The 21,269-nt window shown below is 43.4% G+C and overlaps 1 protein-coding gene across 1 annotated transcript in view; it reads right to left on the bottom strand.

Moving 5' to 3' along the window:
• Positions 1 to 1,364: 1,364 nt before the first annotated feature.
• Positions 1,365 to 21,269, bottom strand: part of LOC144753940 (E3 ubiquitin-protein ligase TRIM11-like) — a 277,392-nt gene continuing 257,487 nt past the window's right edge. Inside the window, exon 8 of the mRNA XM_078641467.1 lies at positions 1,365 to 2,110. The gene's annotated coding sequence lies outside the window, so the exon portion shown is untranslated. The remainder of the gene's footprint in view (positions 2,111 to 21,269) is intronic.

The raw sequence follows: 21,269 nt of genomic DNA, 5'->3' as shown, positions 1-21,269 counted from the left end.
TCGAGGCACATCTCACCTCTTTGGGGCCCAAAGGCGCTCAGGGGGGAGGGGAAGACCCAAGATAGCAAGCAAAGAGCAATAATATGCTAGGATCTGCAACAGAGTTGCCCCAGCTCCATGGTAGACAGGAGGTGACATGAAAGTTGTAATCTCTGCATGAAGAAAGTCAGTGAATGCCGCAACTTCAGTCTCCTGCATCTAGAATTACTGTGGGACGACAACGGAGAGTGACGTCCACCACAACAAATTTCTGGACCGGGCTGACAAACGGACCATTCAGTGACTTCGAGAGCCACGCTGACAGGAGCGTCATACGACGTTCCTGCAGTGTCTTCGGTCGATGTAGACTACAGGAGTCACACTCCTCTGAGTCACGGTGCTCTCCCAAGCACCACATACATAGGGAGTGAGGTTCCGTGGACGACAGTTGGCGTCCAGAAGACCCATAGAGTTTAAATAGAAAAAGCACACTCTTTCAACAATTAGAACGTCAAAGTAGGCCAAAAACGTCCTGAGGGAATTGTTTCTCCGCATACTCGCAACGTGGAAAAGAAGAAAATGATTTCTACATGTCGGAGAGGGGCTTATATGGACTACGATAACGACGCATACGTGGACGATGTTGATACTGAGTAGCACAACGTCTTCTATAGATGCGCAGGGGTACTGCTGGAAACATTTTCTAGATCCAGTCCGGCACCTGAAGAGAGTTCTAAGGTAAGGAATCTGCGGCTAGACATCTCTATCAGATAAAGTAGAAATCGGTAGGGAAAAATAGAAAACATAATACTTACCTATATCTAAGGGCACAATGCAGAACACAACTAAAGTGTACTTAAAAAAGCATGGCTATCTTTACCTGTTGTAAAGGCAGTCAGTAGCCTAATGCTTAGTCATTACTATGCACCGAGGTAGTTTCACAAAATACTGCAAAACAACAGATATCACAAATTTTAAATGCCTCATAACTTACAAAATAATTACCAAACTCACCTGTAGTACCCAAAAGGATCATCTGCACACCATAATGTCTAATCCGCCCAAATTTCATAGAAATCCGTTTAGCCATTTTCACGCTACATCGAATACCCAAGTCTATAGCAAATGTAGTGGTGGATAAATGAGTTTTGGGACCCGCCCATTTTTATCTTTGCACCCCTTTTGTCCAATCACAGCAAAACTTTCCATTCCCCACCAATGTAGAAAAAGCTAAAGGTCTGGAAAGGCTTGAGGAGATTCTTCAAACAAGGTAAAGTTATTTGCAAGCAACATTCTGAGGAATTCAATAGCTCTTTAGTCTGCTTTAATACTGCTAACTTTTCTGTCCCTTCACCCCTCTGGAAATACGTTCGCCACACCAGAGGACTTGTGCTACAAAGTGTTTTTATTCCAGGCAGAAAGATCCGACACGTTTCGACCCTTGCGGGTCTTGATCACGTCTGTTTAGAGTAAAGTGCTTTCATAGTGCAAACATACCCATAGGGGCTACCTCTTCCGGGCTGAAGGATGTCCAAAAAGTAAACAACGTGAATTAAACAATACAGTGTGCAAAATTAAGTTGAATATATGCACCCACTCTCATTCCAACTTTCCCTTTTTTACAAGTCGACTGCATCTTTCTTTGCATGTAGTATGAAATGAGGTTTGCTAAACATAACTATTCGAGAAAACATTGTTGCCATACATAGCTCTGTGGCAATTGCGTAATCCGTAATCATGGTGGCTATAGATAGGGAAACAGGACTTGGTATGCCAAGGCTTCCATATTATTCAGTTCAAATAACATTAACTGTAAAACTCAATCATAAATGGAGTTATGTACCAAAGTTGAAATTATGTTATCATGAAAATTCATCACATATTTACATATGAAAACTATTACTTTTGTCATTCATCATGCCCAAGAAAATTATAATATTGTGCTCTGTAGTTTTTACAAACAAACACAAATATTGGTCATTCACATTTACATGCTGTGTTTGTTATTGCAGGACTATCTTTCTTATACAATTTTTAGTAGTGAATTAAATAATTCTCACAACCTGCTAACAAACAATGTAAAATTGCATAGTACATCCAGAGTCGCTGTCGGTTTCATAGTTAATCATTCCTAATAGGAAAGGAAAGAAGAAAGTGATCACTCAGTTATACATACAATAAAGTTCTCTATTATAAAGACAAAGTGATTCCAGTGGTTAAAATCGTCTATATTTACAGACAATCAAGGTGAAATGTAAGTGCACATTAATTTTCCAGATGCACATCTAATTCTTCACTGACATTCATTCCTACAAGTGCGCTTTTATATACTTTGATTCCAGAATAGGAAAGGCCTGTGATTCCTTCTCTGCTTCTGGGGTTTTAAGCAACCTTGGGCCACATGTGCAAAGCATTTTGGAGGTCAGAAACCGCTGATCGGGCAGTTTACGACCACAAAAATGCTAGTACATATGTACAAAACACAAATTACATGTCGTTATTTGGAAGCGTGTTTAGGGCGGCCCTTCCAAATACCGAATCTGAATGAGATGTATGAATATTTTGCGACCGAATTAAGAATTCATAGTTTTCTGGCTCCTTCAAGGAGTTGGTAAACCATTATCAAATGGAAAGGTACCCCCAGGGGAACCCTTCTCCTTTGAGTATGAAAAACATATTTTTTAGGAGCAGGCAGTGGTCACATGGACCACTGCCTACTCTTAAAAAATAAAACCGTAAACTTTTTTTTTTTTTATGAATTCTGTTTTCCTTTAAGGATAACTGTCAGCATTTCCAACAAAAAAAAAAGATTGCTTTATTAAAAAGCAATCACAAACATGGTGGTCAGCTAAATCGCCTGCTATATCTTTTCTAAAGAGGCTAGTTTGTATACAAGAATAACCAACAGTAAGTTTAAGGTTGGAAAATTCTATTGCTTCCTTGCTGCAATTGACTGTGAACAGAAATGTATTTATTTAGCGATTTATAGAGCGCCTGGTGACCCGGAGGCATCCCCGCGCTGTATGATGCTGAAATGATGCTTTTAACAAGAACTTTTCAAATAAAAAAGGACGAACAACGTTGAAGAAAAACACAACAAGACCTATAGTTACATCAAATGCATATATTGGCGCAAGTACATTAAGATGTCTAGGTACATTGTACAGTGTACTATAGGTTGCTGCAATTGTGTGAAAGTGAATAAAGAGGTCTTGGAACACGTAGTGACTGAAAACAAATTAAAAGATAAAAAGGCAGTGCTTCAGCTGCCTGCGTGCTGCTTGTCAAGGATGATATAGTGTTAAACTTCCATATATCCAGGGCAATCAAAAAGTTGTCTTGAATGCCCAAATGGGGCTGTTTTTATTCCAGGCAAGAATTAAGAGTGTCGACGTTTAAACCCGAGAGAGCGGGGTTGCTTAGGACCATCTGGGTGGGTCTTCATCAGGACGTTGGGGGTGGAGCAACATATAGTTGCATGGAAACTCCATAAGACAAATCCTAAAGAGTTATGTAGATAGTAACACTGCTTCCAACTCTAACATGTTTATTATTGTTGACAAAGCCAATAGGCTTGTCTTCCTATATGAATGTGGTGACACATTGGCAAAGCCACTAGGCTTGCTGTGTAAATTGATGTGGATTCCTGTTGACAAAGCCTGCAGATCTGCATTATTTAAAATTATACCCTTTATATTGTGATGATTGCTCTCATTGGCTGGACCTGTACGGGGTTGGCCACAGGGCATGTCCTCAAGAGGGCCAGTGATGTTTCATAGTTCGGTATAACCCTGGGCAAAGCACTATGCTATGTTCGCGGAGTTTGCGAAGTTTCAGCTACTTTGCACTATGCGAACTGCATGTAGCACAGTGCAAACACGCGTAGGGTAGTGCAGCGGTCATTTTTTGCTTGCTCTCGGACCTCAACGTCAAGTTGGCGACCACGAGCAAGCAAAATGACATCCCGGCGAGACTTTTTCCTCGTTCACGATCAGCAACATCAAGTTGCCGATCGCGAGCGTGGAAAATAAACCTCCCGGCGAGATTCTCAACGCGGGGAGGTCAGGTTTCTCATTACGAGTGGTTGCGTATGCTCGCAACCGCTCGGGATGAGAAACTACCAGTCTGCGTTGAGAAAGCTGCTGCTTGAGTAATATTCTACTCGAGCGACAGAAAACTACAGCTCGCACTGTGCAAGATTCCGTTTTCAATGATTGCACAGTGCCGGATGCTTGTCCGCACTGTGCAATCATTGAAAACGGCATCTTGCACAGTCGGAACAGCAGGCCCGGACTGGCCATAGCGGGCACCGGGCAATCACCCGGTGTGCCGCAAGGGTGGGGGCCGGCTTTGAGCCCCTGGGTGCCGATTTTGTTACAGGGCCCTTTTTGCAGCATAGCTGCAAAATTGGCCCTGCAACAAAATGGGCCGAAAACCGGCCCTAGCAAAGCGCTCGGCGGCACCTCCAACCCCCCCCCCCCCTAGAGTGGGGAGGAGGGGGGCGGCCGAGAACTTTGCCAGGGCCGGTTTTGGTTCCCAGTCCGGCCCTGCCGAACAGGGTACTACGCAGTTCGAGTGGTGCTACGAGTAGCTCGCATAGTACTATTTCGTGAACTACGCCCAGGGTTAGTTAGATATGGTAGTAAAATCATACTTTACATTAAAAAGAAATCTCTGAAATTCATTGAAAGAAACACAAAGGTTAGAGCGATGTTATAGTTCGGTCTGGTAATAATATATTAGTTTATACTAATTTTAAAAAACATAAAAATTCACTGAAAAAAACACAAAGGTAACAGTGACATTCGAGTTAGGAGAAAATGTAAGCTAAAAATACTCTCAGCCTAAATACGTCTCCGTACAGTAGATTTGTAAAAAGACTCTGGAAATCCTTAACGTTAGCTAGTTTAAATTAGAGGCGACATATAAAGAACAGAACAAAGTGTAAGCATTCAATGACACGACATATTCAGATGCTGTTTTTCATCTTTTATTTTCAGCTATGCAAAGTACGCAGATGATGAAACCAGACAACGCGTTTCACCCAAACATGGGCTTCTTCAGGCCAAAGAAAATTATTTGGCGATGAAATAATCCTTCACGTGTAGTCAATAAAACGTTGAGAACTGTTATTTCTGAGTGGAGAATAGCAAAGCTCTCGAGTAGATGGGGGATTCTCACTGAGTAATCCCGAATCCCATGGCAACCGCGACGTGTCAATGGAGCCGTGTCCGGAGGCCGTCTTTCAGGCAGTAGAATTTAGCGCAACGTTGTCAATTGTTTATTGAACATCTGATTTATGAAATTTAAACAAACCCTGAACATTCTAATTTCAATCAGAGGCCAATGTTAGCCGGACTCTGTAGAGAACAGCTCTTACAGTTTCTCCCTGTTCCAGGCAGGACTAGTGGCTTTATCTCCCATCCCATATCCTACGTAGCCGATCCGCAACATTTTGCACCCCTGGCAGGTACTCCACTAGGGAGTCTATTGTGTGAATCATTGCGAGGCAGGTTGTTTGACTTTCATGATGCTTATAGCAGCGTTACCTAATTTCTCCTTGTCTTGTGCTTTAGTCACCTCTTGAACTCTGTGTGTGTGGTTCTAACCTCTATCCTCTCAGTTTACTGTGTCTTTTTGAAGTAACTGTCTTTCAGAGTCCAGGTCTGTCAGGTTTGTCTGCATTTCCCTTTACATTTAACCTATTTGCATTTGTGAATATAGTTTGTCTGTGTTCCTGTGTCATTCTATTTGTATTTTGGTGCAACTCTGCTTTCATACATTTTCATCCCTACTCCTGTGAGTAGCTGGCTCAGTAGTACCTTCGTACTCTGTCCTGTGGGGTGCTCATCTGTCGGTTTGTGTCTTTGGAGCTCTTTTGTGATCGTTTTACTAGTTTTTGTATTTTCCTATTTTCTGCCAGCATTTGCTTGAATGCCCAGTGATCTCTTTCATAGTCACAGCACCTGTGCAAATATAAATCTACTTCCAGATTCAGGATCACAAGATCTGACACTTCGTTTGAAAGCATGGCTGACTGACATGACGCACACATAGTTTCAACCCTTCCGAATCCAATCTGCAGTTTACCCACCTATCGGTATGTGAGAAACACAGGAAACAATACACGTCAACCCGTTTGGACCAAAGTCTGATATCCAATAAAATACAATCATCTAAGCTAGTATAGTTCAAGCGGTTGTAAGTGCGCCCCCCTCTTTGTCAGAAATTGCTCTCCCGTTACACGCTCGAAGGCCATGATTCAATGTAAATACATTTAACTGGACTACAACAGCTGACCACTTCTTCATAGGGTGAAGAGTCAACCCAGGAACTGACCATTTGTGGTCTTCATCGCTGGTAAAGTCCTCCGTGTGAACGCTCAATGGCTGAAATTTACAGTTAAAAACACCAGCAACAATTTTATGAGCATCGACCAGATAGGCTGCCATGTGGGAGTCCATAATGTCTATGATTGAGGATTCTGAACTGCTACCCCAGGCCTTCCCTACATATTATAGGCATAATAGCAGTAAATAGCAGACTAACACATAAAACATCGGATGAACCTACGTCATTCTCTTTGGCCAAGCCAGAACGTGTGTTTTTCACCCAGATGGTCAGCCCGCCTAATAGTCCTGTAGAAATGTAAGTCGGGGTAAAACTGGGGAGATGAGGACCAGGTCTCTTGAAAGATGCAAATATCAAACATATCAATAAACTGACACCGGTCTACAGAGGAGAGTTTGGAGGCTAATCCTACCAGATTCCAAGAGGCAAGCTTGGTAGGTGGCACAGAGGAAACGCCTTTAGCGATGTGACAGTGCCTTTTAATGACTACTGGTGCATGGCCACTGACATCAGAGGATGGAGAGTTATTGAGGTCCCCCAAATCCTCCAGCTATTGAATACTGGAGTCTGCAGAGTGCAACAGCAGCTTCCCCGCATTTTTTGGTTCTGCTCAAATACCTTTGGTGACATTTTAAAGAGAGAAAACTAGACAGTGGACATCAACCTCCATATAACAACTATGGGTATATCTCCATATTACACCCCAAAACATGTGATTGATTTAGGAAATCCTTCCTGACATCCAAGTATTAAAGTGCTAATACTGAGTAGCTAATGGTCTAAAGTAAACATCTTTTAATATGGTTTTCCCCCCCCGAGGCTGCTGCTCTGTCTGGTCCTTACTGAATCTCTTCGTGTGTTGACTGGGTTGATCACCCGACCTTGGCAAATGACACTCAGGGTGGAGTAAAGGGAGTCCAAATGGTCATAGGTAGAGGGTTTTTACAACTACCAGGTAGACATTTCCACTTGAATGAGTGAATCCGAACGGATCCTACAGTTAGGCAGGACACCTCTCTCTCCATTCAAATGGTAATAATTATGAGGCAAGGCACCATATATAAAATATGAAGCAAAACATGCAGGTAACTAGTTTGATTTGGATATGTACTTTGAAAAATAAATCTCAAAAGTGGTCAAGGCACACAGTTCTAATGTGTGACTGGTATATTCTGCCCTTAATATGCGACTTGTATATTCTGCCCTTAATATGCGACTTGTATATTCTGCCCTTAATATGTGACTGGTATATTCTGCCCTTAATATGTGACTGGTATATTCTGCCCTGCTTTATGCAACTTCGGGTTTTTGTTAGGGCTTTGATCTCTCCATTACGTGTTTATTTAAATCCAGTGCCTGTGGGACCATCATATTCAGAAAGAGTGCAGAAACTCTAAAGCCTTAGGAGCAGTTAGCCAGGTGAAAATAATAATTACCTACAGATAGAGGAGACTCCAGTTTAATGGGCCAGCAATGGCTTACTTACTCCTGTGAGGCAACCCAAGACGCACACTAAGGTTGACAATTGCTGGCCTTTTAAACCACCAAAGGTGGAAGATTTCAGTTAGGACTTAGGCCCACATGCATCAAGCATTTTTGGAGTCGCAAACGGTGCGATTCCTTAAAATCGACCGTTTGCGATGCCAAAAGTGCAATTTTAGAATTCGTAACATTTTTGCGAGTTCTAAAATTGCGATTGCTTTTAAGAAGTCGCAGATGTGCGATTTCTTAAAAGCAATGCATCATTACTTTTAAAAGTGCAAAATCGCAATTAGGGTGTCAAATTTACCGAGTGTTTGAACCACTCGGTAAATTTGGAAAAAGTGTTTAAAATGCTGAAAATGTTTTTTTTCCAACATTCATGTTTCACACACACATTCATGTTTCACACACACATGTCCTTAGGACATGTGTGTGTGAAACATGATGCGAAAAATACATTTCAGGGGTGCATGGGGGGGTCCTTTGGACCCCCCCCCTGCACCCATGAAATTTTCAAAGTGCCACTCGCAATTTGCTAATGCCTTCCCATTTACTCCTATGGGCCTTTTGGCCCATAGGGATCAATGGGAATTGCGAAAATTAACTTAAGAATTCGGTATTTATTTGGGATTCGGTAAAAATTGCGATTTTTACAGAATCACAAATGAATACCGAAAATAATGATGCATACCATTTTGCACTTCTTAATTTGCGAATCCTTATTTTTCGCAAATTAAGAAGTGCAAAATGTCTCAATGATGCATGTGGGCCTTAGAGTATCATCCCACATTTGGAACTAACCCCCACATGCATCAACCTATTTAGGAAGTGCAAACGGTGCGAATCGGTAAATTCGGCCGTTTGCACTTCCTAAATACGTTTTTGGGATGCATGAAACAATTCGCTATTTTTTGCATTTCTTAAAAATGCAAATGCAATTAAGGAATCGCATTTGTGCGATTCCTTAAATGCAATGCATCAATTTGTAAAAAATAGCGAATTTTGAAATTGGAAGTGCAAATTACCACGAGGTTGACCCTCGTGGTAATCTGCGAAAATCTGTCAAAAAGCAAAAAAATGCATTTTTGAAACTGTCATGTTACAGACACACATGTCCTTAGGACATGCGTGTGTGAAACATGCACTTACAAATGCATTTCAGGGGTGCAGGGGGGGTCCTTTGGCCCCCCCCTGCACCCTTGGAATGCATCAACAAATTGCGAATTTGTAAATGCCTTCCCATTGACTCCTATGGGCCTTTTGGCCCATAGGAATCAATGGGAATTGCGAAAATGCACTTAAGAATTCGGTATTTATTTGGGATTCGGTAAAAATTGCGATTTTTACCGAATCACAAATGAATACCGAAAAAAATGATGCCTAGCATTTTGCATTTCTTAATTTGCAATTCGTTATTTTTCGCAAATTAAGAAGTGCAAAATGTCTCAATGATGCATGTGCCCGATTGTCACTAGAACCTTGCAGGATAGCACATGGCAGGTAAAACGGAAATATGGTTTGCTTATCACCCCTGTAAATCACATTTGCTTTAATTTCCTAAAAGGCCTGCTGCCTCATCTGGGCCCAGGCTCTGAAACAGCCAGTCGAATGCAAATAGGGCAAGGTCTAGAAAAGTTTATTTACATAACATTTCTGACAACTCTGAACCACTTTCCTTTTACCACATTATAACTGGCCCACACTGCAAACCCCTCAGCAATATTTACACCTTCATATGGAAACGTTAGTAGGTTATTATTACCAATGAGGTTTGAGATTGTGTTATTGTTTGTGCACCGTTTTGTATGTTGAAAACATTGTGAACTCAGTTGATGGTCCTGTGTTAGCTTGGGTTGGGTTATAATGCCATATACTAAATAATGGCAAGGTGAACGGGAGCAATTGATTTCCTCTTCTTTTGTTAGTGCAAGTATTTTCTCGGGATGTGTGTGGCACAGTCTGTTTTTTGTTTCGCAGAGTGACTTTGTTAAATGCAATCGCTGCTTAGATGTCGAACATGTTCATGTCTTGTGTCAGTGTTGATCCTACATGATTCTAATCAGACTGTGTAGAGACCTGTGGGTCTTATTTACAAGCCCATTGCACCACTCGTGCAACACTTCTTTTGCCACACTGGCAGCGCAATGGGCTTCCTCATATTTACAAGGCCATGTAAAGACACCCTGCGTGCGCACATCGCAATAGGAAAATGCCTTTAATTATTGTTTCTGTGCTGGAAGGAAACCTTCGTGCACAAAAACAATCATCCCCTCAGCGCAGGCACCCTTGCAACATGATGCAACGGTGCCTGCGCTGGCGCACAACTGCTGTTTGTGTGCTGGTGCACGCGAGAAGGACAGGAATGCGCCATATCTTGCAGGTAGGCCTACTGCGCTGCCATGTGTCAAAATATTGTAAATGAGGCCCGATATGTTTAGAAATACCTGTAACTCCCAACGGGGCTTTTAGAAAGAGAAGTAATTACGTCAATCCCATTCTGTGAAAGCAGGTGCCAAGGAAATTTTTGGAATGTTTAAATGTGAGAATGAGACAAGCTAGTAAGTCCAGGTGGTGAGTATGGTATTCATGTAACTGAACAATTTTGCCTCCAGTTTTTCTAATTTAGTATGACATTTTATTGATGAAGCTAAATCGGAGGACAAGGATAAATATTGTATTTCTGAGCAACCAGCTTGTGACCTTTATCGAGTCCAATAAACTCCTTGACACCACACAATTCTGTTTCAAAACGGACACAGCACGGAGACCGCTTTTCCCAAGGCAACTAAACAGACCAGGCAGGTTTTGGATCAGGGAAAAGGGGAAGCTCTTATCCTGCCTGATCTCTCGGCTGCCTCCGACACCATCAGTCACAAACTACTGCTAGGTCGACTGGCTAACTGTGGGGTCACAGGCTTGGCCTTGGACCTATTAAAATCTTACCTAGCAGATCGGGAGCAAATAGTAAAATTGGAGAACTACATAGCTCATTATTTCTTCCTTCCCTGCGGGGTCCCTCAGGGATTCTTGCTGAGCCCAACCCTTTTTAATATTTATGTTGCCCCTTTAGCTAAGTTGATAAAAAGCTTTGGATTCTCCCTGACCACCTATGCGGATGATACCCAAATCATCGCATCCATAGGATACGACTATGCTGGTACAAGGCTTAGATTTATGTTTTTCCATCTGTGTAGTTATTTGTTAAAACTACCGTTTGCACTGTTTTTAAATATTGAGAAAAGGGAGGTATCCATTAAACATATTTTCCTCCTCTTACTCAATTTTAGCTACCACACCTCACACATTTTTTGGTTTACTTTAATGAGCACTGCTTTTCAACTACTTCCTGATACCTACTATTGAATACAACTAGTTTGGAACTGATGTGAGTGATTTGGTTGAGTCTTGCCAAATCTGGCACTGGGTGTTCAATCTCCCAGATGCAGTTTGAAGGTTCCCAAATGATGTAGGGCGGTACAGGTTGGGAGTCTGATGGGAACTCTTTGAATATTTGGAGAGACCCTTTGACAGATATTGCGAGTTGATCTGTTGACAACACTTTTCTTTAGCGGTTAAGGCACACACACCTCAATTATATTTTTGTGACCCCTTGCTATTCTTAGGTTGGTAAATTCAGTATCAGGGTTGTAGCATTGGCAGGTCGTTAAACATTCCCTGGGACCCCTCTTTTGTGTATTGAAATATTAGATTTATGATTGCATGTTGGCTGTCCAAGAATGGATGAATTCCAACTGTCTGCATCAGCCTGGCCAGCTATCATGGTTCTATCCCTACCCCAGTACAAAAAGCTTGTAATCTGGGAGCGATTATGGACCATAAATTAAACTTTACAGATCAGGTAAATAAGCTCACCTCATCCACTTTCTGCACCTATAGAACAACCAAAAAGATCATGCCTTTCATACCTGACAAGTTGCTAAAGATCTTTAACACCTATTTGATGCTTTCGGAAATACACCACATCAACAAACTTCAGGGCCTCCAAAATGCTGCAGCTAGACTTTTGCTGAAGATTCCCAAATTCTGCTCAGTGTCTCAGGATATAAAAAACCTACATTGGCTTCCCATTAAGGAAAGCATGACCTTTAAGGTGCTATGTCTAGCTCATAAGGCTCTTGACGATCTCAGCCCTGATTTTCTGAATCATAGCTTCAAATGGTATCACCCTACCAGTAGTCTTCGCTCGGCAAATGCTAAATTAGCAGTACTCCCAAGATTCAATTAAGTAAAATGGGGTGGCAAGAGCATTGTGATAGAAGCACCCAAAGTGTGGACCACACTATCTCTCTGCATAAAAACAGCCTCCAGTCTCCTTGTTTTCAGGAACGCTGTAAAGACCTGGTTGTTTAGGGCCTGATAATTCTGCAATCCTGCAACACTTTTAGCTGGACTGAATAGAGCCTAGATGCCTACGGGTAGTAGCCCTCTTTACAAATACAGCTAACATAACATTTAGATAGATCCCTGTGTCTGTTATTACCTCTAAGAACCCCTGAGGGATGTTGGTGTAGAGTGCGTTGTATCCCATCGTTTCTTAGATTGCCGTAGGAGGAATCTGTGATATTCTTTTTACTCTGCTGCCTAGGATTGTTGCATTTTAGATGAAGTTGTTAATGTCTGTAATACGTGCTTTGGTTCAGACCAGAGACATTTTCTATCACAGCTTTTTCAACTGACTAGGGTAGCCTGGTTTTTGCATTTCAAGAGGCATATAGATAGCATGGATTTCTAGAAACTAGATTCTTCATTAGATCATGAACATTAATAAGGATTTAAAGTAGGTTAGACACTTCGGTTTAGAATTCATGTGTGCTACCTTTGGCTATTTACCTATATTGGCTGGTGAATTGGTTTTTTCTGTGTAATCGTCCATGTTCTTGATCACCTGTGCCTCCCTTTACCATTGAGAGGTGTATGGCAGAACTAGATGCTAGGCTAGTAGTTATGCCTTTTAGCCCTCTAGATTACAAATAGGAGCCAACATGTATGAACATCAGTACAACACAAGCACGTGTTCCAACAACATCTAGGAACAGACTACAAAAGAAATGACCATCTTCCACCAGTCAGCTCTGTCATGTATATAATATGCCCTCTCAGGCCAAACCTCGCTCTTTCTTTGCTACTCAGCAGACAATTAAATGCCAATAATGTTTTCTTGCACTTTTTGGTAATTAGTGCAGTCTTGATTTATGTTGTATTTGGTATAACTAGTTTGCTCTTGCTGTGCATTGCATTGTTTTGCTTAATTTACCTTCTTTTTCTGGTCAGCACAGTGACCTCTTGTTATTTTACTATAGCGATGATGAAGGTGCTGCCGTTCACTGCCTCAGAGCAGTGCCCTCTACAATTGATAGGTGCACAAAGCTCCTACACATTCCATTGGGAGGAGAACGTATCTGATTTTATCTTAAGTGGGTGCCGCTCAGAAGGATCGCGCTCGTGGCATCGGGGAGAGGAGTTGGCCTAACGGCTAGGGCGCTCGACCTCGGACCTGGGGAACTAGGTTCGAGTATCGGTAATGATGCTAAACCTCCTGTGATTCTGGGCAAATCAATTATTCTCCCTGTGCCTAACAAAAATGAATGTGTGTCCTCATGTAACGTAACTGGTGCTATGTAAAGCACTCTGATACCCGATTCGGGTCAAGTTCGCGTTATATAAAACTCTGCAAAAAAAAAAACTTCCGGCCAAATATAATGGTTGAGGCTCTGGAGCCATGTCCCATCTGCAATTTTAGTTTCTCGGTGCTGTGGTGTCGCAGTACTGAAAGTTTGAGCTATTTCAGTCGCAGATAATGCTGGTTACATTTTTTTTTGTCAGGAAAAATTCCAGCAGTAGCATGAGTAATAAAATAAAATCCAAGAAGCCAGAAAAAATTGCAGTACCACAGGCTATTAGGTGCCCCTGTGGAGTTGTAAAGGGACCACTATTTGCCACATAAGGTACTGCATCCCTAATGCAATTATACAGAAAAAGATTGCAGGTAAGCATATTTTTCCTTTATTTGTATTGGAAGTGAGATTTGTGTTAGCTTGAGTGTTAAAAATGCACCATTGTTGTTTATTTTAATAGTGCATTTTTAAACGCAAAGTAACAAAAATCTCTTTCAGTAAAAACAAATGGAAACGTATGCTCGGCTGAATCTTTCTCTTTATTATTGCATTAAGGGTGCAGTACCATATATGACTAATAGAGGTCCTTTTTACAACTCCATAGGGACACCTAGTAACAGCCTTTTAGTACTACACCTGTGCTTTTTTTCGTGTATTTTCTTTTATTACTTATGCTACAGCTGGGATATTTGTTGACAAAAAATAAAAATCAAAGAAACATTATTATTTGCAAGGGCAGTTACTCAAACTTTCAGTAATGTAATACTTATTGCATTGCAAATGCTTGTATTGAATTTCATCCACCACAGCATGCATCATAGGGCAATGGGTCAGCCAACTTCACCCTATGGCTCTTACGCAGACAGTGAAAGCATTTGTCCTGATCACGTCCTTATTTGCCTTAACAGAAATGAAATGCATTTATTTGCAATGGTGGGTAGGTGGTTAATGGTTTATTTTGCCATTGATTATTTCTTCCCATTCCTTATCCATTTTTTTATTCATCCTTCTGTACTGAATCTATAGTTACAGTAATACAAAGTTTGTAGTACATTTTTTTTTTGCTAGTGACAAATGATTTTATCATCTCTTTGGAAGATATGTTGGTTCCTTTGTCGATTCTCTCCTCATGTTTGCTCAATCAGGGCTGCTTTACTTGGGGATCCCCTATACGATATCCTGCCCAGAGCTCTACAATCTACTGAGAGCCCTGCAGCAACATCAACCCACGCTCTGACTCCGTATTGAGGCGCAATGGGAATGGCCGTTCCTCCTCGATCTCTCCCTGCCGCTTCTTCAGATGCCGCCCACGTCCGCTATGAGCGAGCAAGGGACAGCCGTGCACCCCCCTCGTTTCCAGCTCACCCTAGCGCCAGGTAAGACCCCCCTATGCTGTGCCGCACGCCAGTTTCCCTCGCGTAGCGAGAGAGCTGTGCGACACTCTGTCGGCCGCCATGTACCCCGCGCTAGTGTTCCCTTCTCTCCCTCCTTCCATTAAAAACCCAAGAGAGGTTGAAGAGTTAATCCAGCAGATGAAAGCACACCAGAAGTAAATCCTTTCTTAAAAATTATTCTTGTTTTTTGTGAACCCCGAAATGGCAAGAGAGCTCAAATAATATAGGGTGCCCATCACAAGGTCACTAGGAGATAAAAGGGAGGATTCCCCAGGGAGTGTGAGGGGGGGGTACACATTTCACACCTAAATATGTATATACTTTGTCCTCTAGTAGTAAAAATATGCTTGAATCTAAGAGATAAAAAAAACTCAACCCCCGATTAGAAATAAATCTTAGGAAATGGACAAAGAACTAAAAAGAAAAACGCTGAATATTTTAAGTTGGAACGTTAATGGGCTTACGGTAGCCAGCAGACGGAGAAAAATCCTGGAGTATTAGAAGCTATCACAGAGCAAAATAATTATAATACAAGAAACACATCTGCTGAAAGATGAATGGAGTAAAATACTAAAAAATCAAAGATGGATAGAACATTATGTCTGTACAGATCAGGAATGTTGCATAAAAGGGGTGGCAGACTTGGTGGACTGTATTGCAGGTAAAAATGGAAGATTATATAAATTATGACAACTGGCACGCAATTGTAGGGTACTATGGTTCTAACATCGAAGATACGGCCCCACTTCAGGGCTATATAATGCTCTTTTGGACATAAATGCCCCCATTATAATGGGGGCGATTTTAATCTTGATTGATTCAACTCTAGATAAATCATCGACCAGGAACACAGCTAACACCCCAAAAATGAGAGCCTTCCTGAAACATATAATGGTAGATCTAGGCTTAATTGACATTTGGAGGGAAAAAGGATGTAAGAGTAGTAGATATACATTTAAGAACTAAAAATACGGGCACTCCTCAAGGATTGACTTTATTTTGGTAAACAACAGCATAAGTAATACAGTTGTAAGTATAGAACATAATGTAGAGCATCTATCGGACCATTCTGCTGTTCGTTTAGTACTTGCATTTAATCAACCAAGAACACAAACAAGATGGGCTTTGAATCAGGTACTCCTATTGAATGTTAGTTTGGTTGAAATCTTAAAAAAGACAAGTGAGTTTTTTCAAATTACTAGGTATACAGCACCAATGCACATAATATGGGACACATACAAAGCTTACATGAGAGGAAGATTAACTAGCCTCTCCATTAATCAATATAGGGAGCGGAAGGCCAAAATCAGGGAACTGGTAGATAACATAATGAAATCATGTAAGGAACTAGAGAATCCTCTGAACACACAAGCACTAAAAAAACAAGAAGACTGGCAGGAGGCAAAGTATTTATTATCGAGTTTCTTGGAAGAAGAAATTAAAAAGAAATGGGAGGCAAGCAAACTTTCCCCTTACGAATATGGAGAAGGCTGCGGGAAGTTGCTGGCATGGGAAACAATAGTAGAAGTAAATAAGAATAATATTTCAGAAATTTTAGTTGTTAAAACAGGGCGGTTCTATAAGGAGGATAAATAAATAAGGGAGGCGTTTGCTAGGTTCTTCGAGGATCTATACAAAGAAGATACTGTGGCAACAGAAGAGCAAATACAAAGATACCTAAAGGAAATACATTCTACTTGTTTAAACCCCACGTCACAGAATTTTCTCAATGCAAAGATTAGCTTAGAGGAAGTGATGTTAAGAATGGGAAGAATGAGGGGCGTGGCTTGATGGCAACGCAGGCAGATGCCTAAATCCAGAGCTCCGCAACTCCGGGAAAGAAACGGCGAGCCAAGCAGCGAAACAGACCCCGATCCCGCCAACTAAGGGTTTGAACGAAGCATGAACCCCGGGAGAGCAGACTGCTGCCCATAAAATCGAGCAGAAGCGTTAGGTCTGCGAGTGAGAAGCCTGCAAGCCCCACGAAGACAAGGTGAAGTAAAGACCCAAGATGGCGGAGTGAGCCAGAAGAGCAGCAAGCGATGAAAAGCGGCGAGAGGGAGAAAACCCACCATACGGACAGCGGGTAGAGAGTGAGCTGCAGGAAAACAGAGAGGTGCAGCGTAACCGCGTAACAGAACAATAGGAAGCGGGACACACAAGCAAGATACGCTGCACAGCCAGCACAACACGAAAGCGAAACCGAAACTGATGTAGCTGTGGAACACGGGCGGCCATCTTGGGGACACGGAAGACTGCGAACAAGGTGGAACAGCGGCAGTGGTGCGCCCTCCGCCGTGACACGGCAACCAGGGGAGAACTTGTGCATGCCGGTAAGAGCAGCGCGAGAGGCACTGAAGCGAGCAGGAAGCAAAGCGGAAAGCGGAAGGTGGTGTACATACCATCACTAAGCGGTAGCCATCTTGGATGGGGAAACCGCAAACATAGCACAGGCAATTTTTGCGAACTAGGAGGACGAAGCCGCAGAAGGGAACACAGAGGGAACCAACGGACAGCGAGTGCAGGCCAGAAAAAGAGAGCGGCGCTAAGTGCACAGACAGAAGGAAGAGAAGAAAGGGCTCGGGGAGGGTGTGTTTACCAGCACGGAACGGCGGCCATCTTGGTAAAGGCTACCGTCAATAGGATGCACAACTCAGAAACCACGCCCACCCTGCAACCCAAAGGAAGTGCGTGATCAACAGAGTACAAGAGACACAGTCAGGCACTCGGACGCGCACATAGCTCGCCAAGGCCCGTAAGCTAAACCTGCACACAGAAGAGCTACAAGCAACCACAAGGAGCCAGACAACAACTAGCCTGACATTCTGGCAGGGGGGCACACTAGGGCCAAGAAGAACAAAGGGACACGGCAAAGACGAGAAGTAGAACGGTAGCACAACGATAGCGAAACAAACCAAAACCAATCCCTAAAATACCAGCCAACCGTACACCGCACGGAACCAGGTAGCACAGGCGGCACAAGTCAATTGCTGCACAATGTAAACGGAATCCTGGCGTCCAGTAAAACACGAAAAAGAACAATAAAGTGGCCCAGCAGGTTCTCTTTCAACGAGGGACCGAAGGTAAAAAACACCACACGTACGGGAGGTAGTGAACCACTTCAAACAAGCCAGCAGACTGATCAACAGAAGATAGACAGGCTATCCATATACCTAGAAAGGAGAGGTTTCGACAGAATGACGGGCAGAGACGACAAAATAGCCCAACGATAGCAAAAAAATAAGGAAAGAGATATCGGAATCATATCGGAACCACCAATCAAAATTAAAAGCTCCGCCTCGAACGAAGCAGCAATGGAAACCCTGCTCAAAAGATCGCAGAAGCCAACGATCTAGCCAAAGCTACCAAAATCTCCATGGACAATGGCCAGCTGGAGCTCACGGCCATAAGGGTGGACCAAAACAGAATTGTCAATAGAGTGGGAGAAGCAGAGAACAGACTAGGTGACGTTGAAGACAGAACAACGAAAAATGAGTGAGAAATTCACCAGGTCTCCAGAATAACCAATGACCTACAGAGAATGTTCGCAGACCAAGAGGACAGAAACAGGAAAGGCAACATCAGGATCCTGGGAGTACCAGAGGACGAGGAACAGACTGTAGGGTCGTGCGCAGCAATGCTGGAAATCTTAATTCCGAAAATGACAGGTCTTAAATTCGACAGACCCTTTGAGATTGACAAGGCCTACAGAGTCCCAGCAATGAAGCAACAGCATGCAAAAGGGCCGAGACCAATCATATGCAAACCAACGCGGTCCGGGCACACCGAGGCCATTTTTGCGTTCGCCAGGAAAGGCCAAACGGTGAGATGGAATGGCCAAAAGATAATAATAACGCAAGACTTCTCAAAGGGAACGGTAGAAACAAGAAAGGGCTTCCTAGCCCTAAGAGAGAAGCTTATGAGAGGAAACATCACGTTTAGTTTTGCAGGGCCAGCCAAAATGCGCATAACGGACAGAAGGGGAACGCGCATTTTTGACGAACCGTCTGACCTACGCAGATACCTCCAAGAACCAGAACAAGAGGATATGGAAGCCCTAAGTCCAGGGACGGCGAAGAGGAAGACGTCCTCAGACAGCTCGGAAGCAGGTGCGGCAGGAGGTCACTAAGGAGAGAACGACTTCAATCATAGGAAAGAGAACACAATGAAGCAGACCAGAAAACATATCCACCTCGAACAATTAGACCAGACCGCGGTGACACCTTAACACTTTAACTACCTCATGTACATCATCTACCTCAGCCACCGCGGGCATGGCAAACAACCTAAAACACAAACTGTACTACCATCTCAGTATTATAACCTCAGGAACTAGAGGATGCACAGGACTGCGGCACAACAGAAATATCCTTTAACAGACGTGAACGATAAGAGTCAAGGGAAAGGGGTAACAGGGACTCGGGGGGGCGGAGGGCGGGGAGGAATGTTGCCGTCGCACGTTTACTGTACTTTGGCAGGGGGAGGGGGGAGGCGAGGGGGGGAGGAGGGAGGAGAGGGAGGGCAGGGGGGATGGGGGGGGAACAAACTACACAAACATTAGCAAATCTGTGGAGACACTCTTTTTCTTTCTTCTTTTTGCTCTATCACCATTCCCAAGCACCCACTAAGACCCCAGGGGGGGGGGGGCGCAAGTCCACACACAAACCAGTAGACATGGTTGCAGGTCACGCCGAGAGCCAGGGGAACATCGCGGAACAAGCGCAGGCATAAGCGAGGCACACACCACACCATGACTACACAACTTAAACACGCGCAGCCACAACTAACCTCAGACATCAAGATTGTGTCCATGAACGTCAAGGGCCTAAACCACCCTATAAAGCACCGACAGATACTAGAACACCTAAACAAACTCAAAGGAGATATTTTCGTCCTCCAAGAGACTAGAGTGAGCGAGGAGGACGCAAAACGACTTCAGGCACGGTGGATAAGCGAGGTGGTCTGCTCTCCGGCAGTAAACAAAAAGGGGGGAGTTATCACTATCATTAGCAAGAAAGCGAAACTTAAACTACAGGACTGCCGTGCAGACACAGAAGGTAGGAGGCTAATCACAAGTATGAAGAGAGGTGATGACACCATACACGTAGCTAATCTCTACGGCCCAACCTCAGCAAACAATTTTGGGAGGAGGTAGAGTGCGAACTCAGCGACATCTCACTGGGAGAGGTGCTAATAGTAGCGGGAGACATGTACTTAGCGATGGTCAACGCCACAGATAGACATCCACTCAGAGCCAGCCATACGACACTAGAACAAACTACCCTCAAAAACCTCTGCGCCAAACTAACACTGTCAGACCCATGGAGACTACAACACCCCAGCACAAGGGAATACACCTTCTACTCACACCCACACAACTCATATAGCAGAATCGACTACATACTCATGTCCTCCACACACATGCACCTCACACAGGCAACAGAAATTGGTCCCATAACAATATCAGACCACGCACACATCACCCTCTCCCTAAGCGGGAAACACAATGTGAGGCCTACCCGCTACTGGCGCCTTAACAGTGACATTCTAGAGAACCCCCCGAACATAACGGAAATAGAAGAGGCAATTAGAGAGTACCTATCCTTCAATGACAACCCAGATACTGACACCTTTACCCTTTCAGAGGCACTAAAGGCCACGGTAAGAGGGGAACTCCTAAGCATCAAGGGCAGGATGAACCACAGCAGGAACAAAAAAATACAAGAGCTAAAGGACCAGATCAAAGAACTAGAAAGGAACCACTGTGCAAACCTAATAGACGGGAACACACTCACCGCATTAACAAAGTAAAAATACGAACTGAATAGGACACTAAGCGAGAGGGCCAGTAATTGGATCAACAAATACAAGTCCATCAATCTCTGCTCGGCCAACAAAGCGGGCAAAGCACTAGCAGGGTACCTCAAAGCCAAACAGAGGCAATACTCAGTCGCAGCAATTACAGACAACAAAGGCAGAACACACACGGACAACAAATCAATCCTAGAAACCTTCAGGGGTTTCTACAAGGAACTATACGCGGCCGACAACTCGCTGGCCACTGATGGAGGCATCAGCCTTCTAGACAAACTAGACCTGCCCAGCCTAACAGATGAACAGAAAATATCATTAGAGCAGGACATATCCGGGGCCGAGGTGGAGATGGCCATAATCTCCCTGAAACAGAACAAGGCACCGGGGCCGGACGGCTTCACGGCGGCTTTCTACAAGAAGTTCCAGCCCCTCCTAAAAGATACCATGGTCAGGGTCTTCCAAACATTTGCAGCCAGGGGGTGCATGACGAACTCTAAGGCAGAGGCGAACATCATTGTCATCCACAAAGAAGGGAAAGATCCACAATTCGCTCGGAACTACAGGCCTATCTCACTAATAAACGTGGACTGCAAGATCTGCGCCAGAGTGATGG

The sequence above is a fragment of the Lissotriton helveticus genome, chromosome 5_1 (genome assembly GCF_964261635.1).
Source record: "Lissotriton helveticus chromosome 5_1, aLisHel1.1, whole genome shotgun sequence".
Lineage (NCBI taxonomy): Eukaryota > Metazoa > Chordata > Amphibia > Caudata > Salamandridae > Lissotriton > Lissotriton helveticus.
The sequence above is the reverse complement of the archived record's forward strand: the minus strand, read 5'-3'. Positions and strand labels throughout refer to the sequence as shown.